General features: G+C 36.3%; 1 long non-coding RNA gene across 1 annotated transcript; it reads left to right on the top strand.

Annotated features, from left to right (window-relative positions):
• Positions 1–304: 304 nt before the first annotated feature.
• LOC140614509 (uncharacterized) lies at positions 305–5,283 on the top strand. The gene is made up of 3 exons (XR_012015362.1): positions 305–408; positions 3,834–3,959; positions 4,999–5,283. It is a non-coding gene; the product is annotated as an uncharacterized lncRNA (long non-coding RNA).
• Positions 5,284–7,133: the final 1,850 nt, after the last annotated feature.

The raw sequence follows: 7,133 nt of genomic DNA, 5'->3' as shown, positions 1-7,133 counted from the left end.
TGACTTAGGTAGTCAAATGCCAAAAGAGTAGCATAGCCTTTCTTGGGATTTAGAAAAACAGTTCCAGAACTACTGGAAAGAATATGATTAGAGTTGGGACAATTAGTAAGAAAATAGTTGTAATCTGTAGGCAAGACCTGAGGAATATCACTGTAAAGGATTGAGAGAAGTTGAACATGAACAAAATGAAGATTGTTTAAATGTTCACATTTTGACACCTGAAAAACCTTGTCACAACATTCCATTCTTTATAGATGTGATTATCTATGCAATGCTACTATGACATAGTGGTGACTATAAGATACTGAGAATGTAGATAGTTGAATGTGTTTCTTCTTCCATTCCCATTTGTGGGAGAGAAGGTTGGCCTTACATCTCTTCTTGTTCTATTGTCAGAACGCTGCCTGGGTAAGATAGAGCAGTGATTGCTGTTCTACTGCAATACTTACTATCAAAAATCCGTCCCCTGCATCAGTGCCAGATTACCTGTTCCCTACCTCCTTTATCCCTATGGTCAAATATATCAAACTTCTCAACTCCACTATCAATCCCTAACAATACAAACTCTTTTATTTTCATTTATTTATTTACTTTTAGTTTCTTCTAAGTTTAATCTCAGAAAACGTATATATTTAAAAAAAAAAAAAAAAAGAGGGACACCTGGCTGGCTCAGTTGATACAGCATGTGATGTTTGACTTTGGGGTCATGAGTTTGAGCCCCACATCGGATATAGAGCTTACTTTAAAAAAAGAATAAAATAAAATACTGATACGTGGTACAATTAAAAAAAGAGAAGCGATTGAATCATATATCTAAAGAGTATGGGGGACTGTGCTAATTGTTCAGCTAAGTCCTACATCATTTTATACTCTATCTAGCATGTTACCTACAAGTAATTTCCTCAAACATGTTTTCTATCCTTCAGTAGCTAGTATCATGCTTCTAAGCTTCTGTTTTCTAATTTGGATAGATGAGTGAGCTTGGCTGAGGGGATGCATTGTCAAAGCTGATTTATGTTGTTGTCAATCCAAACTGCTTAGCTCTGTAGCTGAAATTATCCTTTATATGCCCATTGTTCAGAGTTCAGAAAAACACCGTCTGTTCTATTGTTCATCCATAGTCAGGATACAGATTTCCTGCGCTGCTGTTGTTCTTTTCCCTATGTATCAAGCTTTACTGCAATAGCAGATGACTTTACTGCAGAGATTTTTGGAAGCCACTCATGAAAGGAGAGAGCAGTTTTACAAATGGGCCACAGTGTGCTGGAGGTGATGTAAAAAGAATATCTGAAAGCCTAAATAACTTTACCAGTCATTTTTATTTTCATAGAATACATTAAAATACTAATGAGAGAAACCAGTTTATTTTTTCATTATAGAATAAGCCATTAAAACCATAGTTCTTAGAGAAGACAAAGACAGCAGCATGTCAGAAGTATACATAAAGTGTGCTTAGTGATTATCTATGAGAAGCTCTAAGTAATTTCTCCGACAGTAGAGGGAATGGGGCTTTTCTATATATGCCTTTCTTTGATCAAACAGAATCTAAATAGAAAACAAAAGCTATACTCAAATTTGAGTAATTTGAGAAAGTTTGTTTGTAAATGAATTGTAAAAGGTAAAAAAAAAAAAAGGTGCCTGCATTGATCTTGGGAAAACTTTCTATTCTTACCACCCTGCACCAGAGTGAATTGAATGGTTATGGGATCTAGAACTAGAGAGCTATGCAGACAGTTACCTTGAGAGAAAGACTGGCTTTTGGTCAAAGGGACACTGCTAGCACCAGTATGTCTCAAGGAGGAAACTAGAGAAACATAGAAGTCCCTACCCTCCTACCTTTCTCATATCTATTGGAGTTCCCCATTGGCTAACCAGAACTGGGAACCAGAGAGCAAAGAATCCCAATGCTGCTGCTATAGGTTACAAGGCAACCTCCAAGATTAAAAAAAAAAAGCAGGATGGAATATGGAGAGGGGCAATCTGGTAAATTATTTCTTAAATTTTCCAATACTTATTTTCTCCTTGAAGTCACCTTTTCTTAAGGTTAATATCTTGACCTATTGATCACTGCATTTTCTTCAAGATCAAACTAATTTATACGTGGTATTTTTTTTTTCTCTCCATACTTAGAGTCTTTACACTAATGCTTAGGAGGCTACGCCTCCCAAGGCTAGGCCTATGACAAGATGTGTGGCCAAGGAATCTGCTCAGAAAGGAAGAAAAAGGATTTTCACCAACTGTATCACCTCTCAGCATGGTTACAAAATGTTTTCCAGTGCTTTACCTTATCCAGTTCTCACAAGACCATGAGATAGGCAATTCTATCCCTGCATCTGAAATAAGAAAACTAAAGCCAAGAAGCTGATTTTTCTTGGGTAGCATGGTACTTCTTTCTTTCTTTTTTTTCAAGATTTTATTTATTTATTCATGAGAGACACAGAGTGAGGGAGAGACATAGGCAGAGGGAGGAGCAGGCTCCCCTCTATCATGGAACTCTGGGATCATGCCCTGAGCTGAAGGCAGGGTCCCAACCTCTGAGTCACCCAGGTGTCTCAGCATTGTACTTCTGTTTTGGGTTCTATATGCTTGGCCCTGAGTCTCTGTATGTTCCTTGGGTCTGGAGAAGTTGCTATCATAATGCAGCTTCTAATGTTTGCTACTGTTTAGAAAACTTCACAACTTTGAAAAAAACTGTACACATCTTGCTTAAGTAAACCAATTCAAATCTTGAAAAATGAGTCATTTATAATAAACAACAAGCATCTGAACAATGGCTTCTGGGTTGTTCAGAGTTACAATTACATCTGCTGGACTGGAATGATTTACCTTTAGCCTCAGCATTATTCATAGCCTTTATATTACATGAGAGCCAAACAGTCTTTGGAATGGTTTTGGATGAATCTAGCAACAGCCCTGCAACTCACATCTTTAAGCATAAGGATAAACTTTGGAGTTCTTCATCTGACCTTTGCTGAAAGAAGGAAGTGAATTTCAAGTGAATTCAACTTTTCCAAGTGAATTCAACTTCTCCTAAGATCATCATTTTATTATATTATTAGACCTAAAATTCCATTTTTCCCCAAAAAGGATTGCTAGCACAGCATATACAGCTTGTCAAGAATTTTGGAGATCTTCCTTTGGAATAATCCTTTGAAATTATTATTATAATAATTCCTTTGAAATTATTCCTGACCTAAAATGAGGGTCTCACTTTCTTTCCTGATTTTAATAACAGCTTAAATCACTTTTGCTTTTAGCAATGCCTGTATTCCCAAAGTGAGATCTTGTATTTCCCCCACTGTGTATGGAAAAGTTAGACTCAAACTGGAAGTGAACATTTTGTTAGTCTTAATTTAAGCACTTTGTAAAACATCAAATATGAGCATTTACCTAGAGATGGGAAATATACTGTAAAAAATGGTCCTATTCTTTCCACTTTATAATGTAAATTGAACTGAAGAAATTCATGGATTTTTCCTTTTTGCAGTTAGTTAGCTTTCAATAGTTTCTTAGTAAAATGCATTTCAGAAAAAAAAAATTCAATGAAGTCATTTTTGAGCTTCTTTCTTCCCACATTTGTGCTAGTGAACAAGAAACAATCACAGCAATGAATTAATTACTCTAATAACATCTCTCATAATCACATTCTTTAAAGAACAAGGGTCTTTTTCCTTCTTGTATTGAAGAGCAGCCAATCAAAATACAGAGATAATTGTTCTAAAACCTCCTTGCTCTCCTTTTTAATATAATTATTTTAAATATCTAGGGAGAAAAACTAAGGAGGCACAATCAGAGGAGGAATTAATTACTCTATTAACTTTGCTTTTACCCAGTTTCATTTATTCACAGTTCTGGAAGGGGCCCTCCAGAGGTCACCATTCCATGTATCTGCCACCTGTCAGGGATGCTTCTAAGCTGTGCAGACAGATGGGTACCCTCCTAATGTTTTGCTCCACCATGTAGGTTTCATTTTTTTTTCTTTCTCTGTCTTTCATTATTCCTTTTTCTGTGCCTTTGGGCTATAATTACCCAGAAGAATAAATAAATTATATATTATATACTTCTTGTACATCTGTATATATATATACAGTATCCTCTCCTTTTTTTAAAATAATTTTTAATAATAATTTATTTTTATTGGTGTTCAATTTGCCAACATATAGAATAACAACCAGTGCTCATCCTGTCAAGTGCCCACCTCAGTGCCCGCCACCCAGTCACCCCCCCAGGCCTCCTCCCCTTCCACCTCCTCTAGTTCGTTTCCCAGAGTTAGGAGTCTTTCATGTTCTGTCTCCCTTTCTGATATTTCCCTCTTATTTTTTCTCCTTTCCCCTTTATTCCCTTTCACTATTATTTATATTCCCCAAATGAATGAGACCATATAATTTTTGTCCTCTCCGATTGACTTATTTCATTCAGCATAATACCCTCCAGTTCCATCCACGTCGAAGCAAATGGTGGGTATTTGTCATTTCTAATGGCTGAGTAATATTCCATTGTATACATAGACCACATCTTCTTTATCCATTCATCTTTCGATGGACACCGAGGCTCCTTCCACAGTTTGGCTATTGTGGACATTGCTGCTAGAAACATCAGTAGCCTCTTCTATCATTGTCCCTTCCCGCCATGATAGGTAGCAGATGAGCAGCCTGGCGGTGGTGCAGGGAACCCACCCTTTGCTTCAGTGGGCTCGCCTGCATCCCCCAACAGGTGCTCAGGACCCAAATGTCAGCAACACTCAGCCCTCCTCTTCAAAGTGTGCTCCTGAGGGCTCCACCCAGCATCACTGTAGCACAGTGTGTCACTAACCTTTCTTTTTGTGATATGGAAAAAAATGCTATAAATGTTAGAAGTAGTCATTGTATGTTGTACAAGCATTTGTGGACATGTAAAATAAAAGTTACATAATGCTTCTGTTTAAAAAATATATATACATATACATATACATATACATATATATATATATATATATCTTCATTTTTCATTCTTTTCCAGGACCTTCTCCAATTTCTTGAAGATAATACACTATGTCAAAAGCGTACTTCATTAAATCTAGAACTTATTTTTGGAAAGGTAGCATGTCTTTAAAAATCTGTTTCTATTTTGAAGATGTAAGCTGAAAAACTGCAAGATGGATAATGATAGCATTCAGGAAACACTCCAGGGAGTAGAAAAAGACATGTTGGTAATACTGCCTCATTCCTACTCCTGGCCTTAAATTACATTTTGAACAATTTATTGAAAGCTTATTGCTGAGATTTTCTTTAGTCCTCTGCATGTTTATCATCTTTTAAACATTCTCTTTTAACATTTTAAAGAGAAAAAAATAAATTTTTCAAAATAAAAGTGATCATGTTTTTGTGTTTTGTTTTAATCTAGTGCAGTAATATTCTTTTGGAAAAAATTGTAAAATAGTTGAAAGACTCTGTGCTGGGGAATATCAGAGGAAAACTCCTCTAATCTTGTCCCATAAAATGAATGGCTATTGCAACTAGTCCTATATCCACATTCTCATGCTTTCTCCTTCTCAGCATTCGGGAGTTCAGAATTTGAGTTAAAAATTGAGTAGATATAAGTTATAACCTTTGAGTCCACATCTAAAGTCATAATGATTCTGATTTTCAGGAATTTTGGAGCAGAGTCTAGGTAATAATAGTTCTTTGTCCAGAGGCACCCTGTAGCCAGGAGCTTCTGTGGAACTAAATTCAAAAGATTAGATATTTCATACATCAGTCGGGATTCATGTTCAAAGATGCCTAATGATCTCAGGTATTATATTTCCTCTATGTATCTTTTTCTCCTGTGTGATTCTTATGAAAGGTTAATTAACAATACTGCAGTATCTTCAGCACTGGTGTTTATTATATTCATTTCTCTCTGAGCTCTAACAAGGAGGATGTTCACAATCTCGCAAAGAGAAAGACTGGAGTTATGTTCTCTCTGTTGTTTTAAGTTGATTTTGATATCAAATCTGCTCCCAATAAAATGAATATGGACAGCTGCATTAGCTTTTGCTATGGAAAAACATTTTAAAACAGTGGCTTAAAGTATCAACCATTTTCTCTAGTTCAGTTATGAGTTAGCTTGATGTTTCTTCTTGTACATCTGTGGTCATCTGGTGGGTTGGATGGTGGTTAGATAATCCGTGACATGGCCTCATTTGGAAGTTTGGTGGTTAGAAGTCTGATTGGTCTATTGGGGTCTCACGTGGTCTTCTGTCTTCCAGCAGGTTATCCCAAGCTTCTTCACATGATATGTACTTTTGAATAATGCTCCTTCAGAATTTTTGCCTACCTGGAACCTCAGAATATAACCTTATTTGGAAACAGTATCTTTGCAGACACAGTAAATTAAGATGAGGTTAAATGGATTATAAGTGGGCCCTATAACCAATTATCCAATAACTGGTGTCCTTATAAGAAGGCAAGAAGACACAGAGACACACACAGAGAAGGCCATGTGAAGATGGAGGTAGAAAAAAAGAAAAAAGAAGATGGAGGTAGAGATTGTAGTGATATAGCTATAAGTCAAGGTAAGTTAAGGATTGCTGAGAGACACCAGAAGTTAGGGGACACATAGAACAGATTTTCCTTCATGACCATCAGAAGGAATCAACCCTACTGTCACTGTGATTCTAGATTTCTAGCCTCTAGATATGTAAGAAAATAAATGTGTTTTGTTTGTTTGTTTTCAGTACCAATTTACAGCATTTTTAATGGAAGCTCTAGGAAACTAATACATGGTGATTTCAGGAATCCAAAAAGAGAAAAGATGAGTAAATCTAATGTCCAAGTGTTTCCTAAGTCTCCATATCACATATGCTAATATTTCATAGATCGAAGTAAGTTATATGGCTAACCAGAGTGAAGTAATGAAAAACAATCTCCAGTTCTTGGTAGGAGGAGCTGTAAGTCACATTGAAAAGAGCCATGGACATATATGAGGATAATATCTGGCTGGTTTTTTTGCATTTCACCTCTGCAAACTTGAGATGTGGCTCCTACCCTATGTCTGAGGGAAGCACAATTTAGTCTATGGCTCAGGTATGCCCCTAAGGAGCATGTTGTTTTGAAAATGCTAAAAAAAAGGACATTATTTGATTAACTGATAAAAAAGACCGCCTTGAGTTG

Source organism: Canis lupus, chromosome 22, assembly GCF_048164855.1.
Source record: "Canis lupus baileyi chromosome 22, mCanLup2.hap1, whole genome shotgun sequence".
NCBI classification, from domain to species: Eukaryota; Metazoa; Chordata; class Mammalia; order Carnivora; family Canidae; genus Canis; species Canis lupus.
Note: the sequence above shows the minus strand (reverse complement) of the source record. Positions and strands in the feature narration are given on the sequence as shown.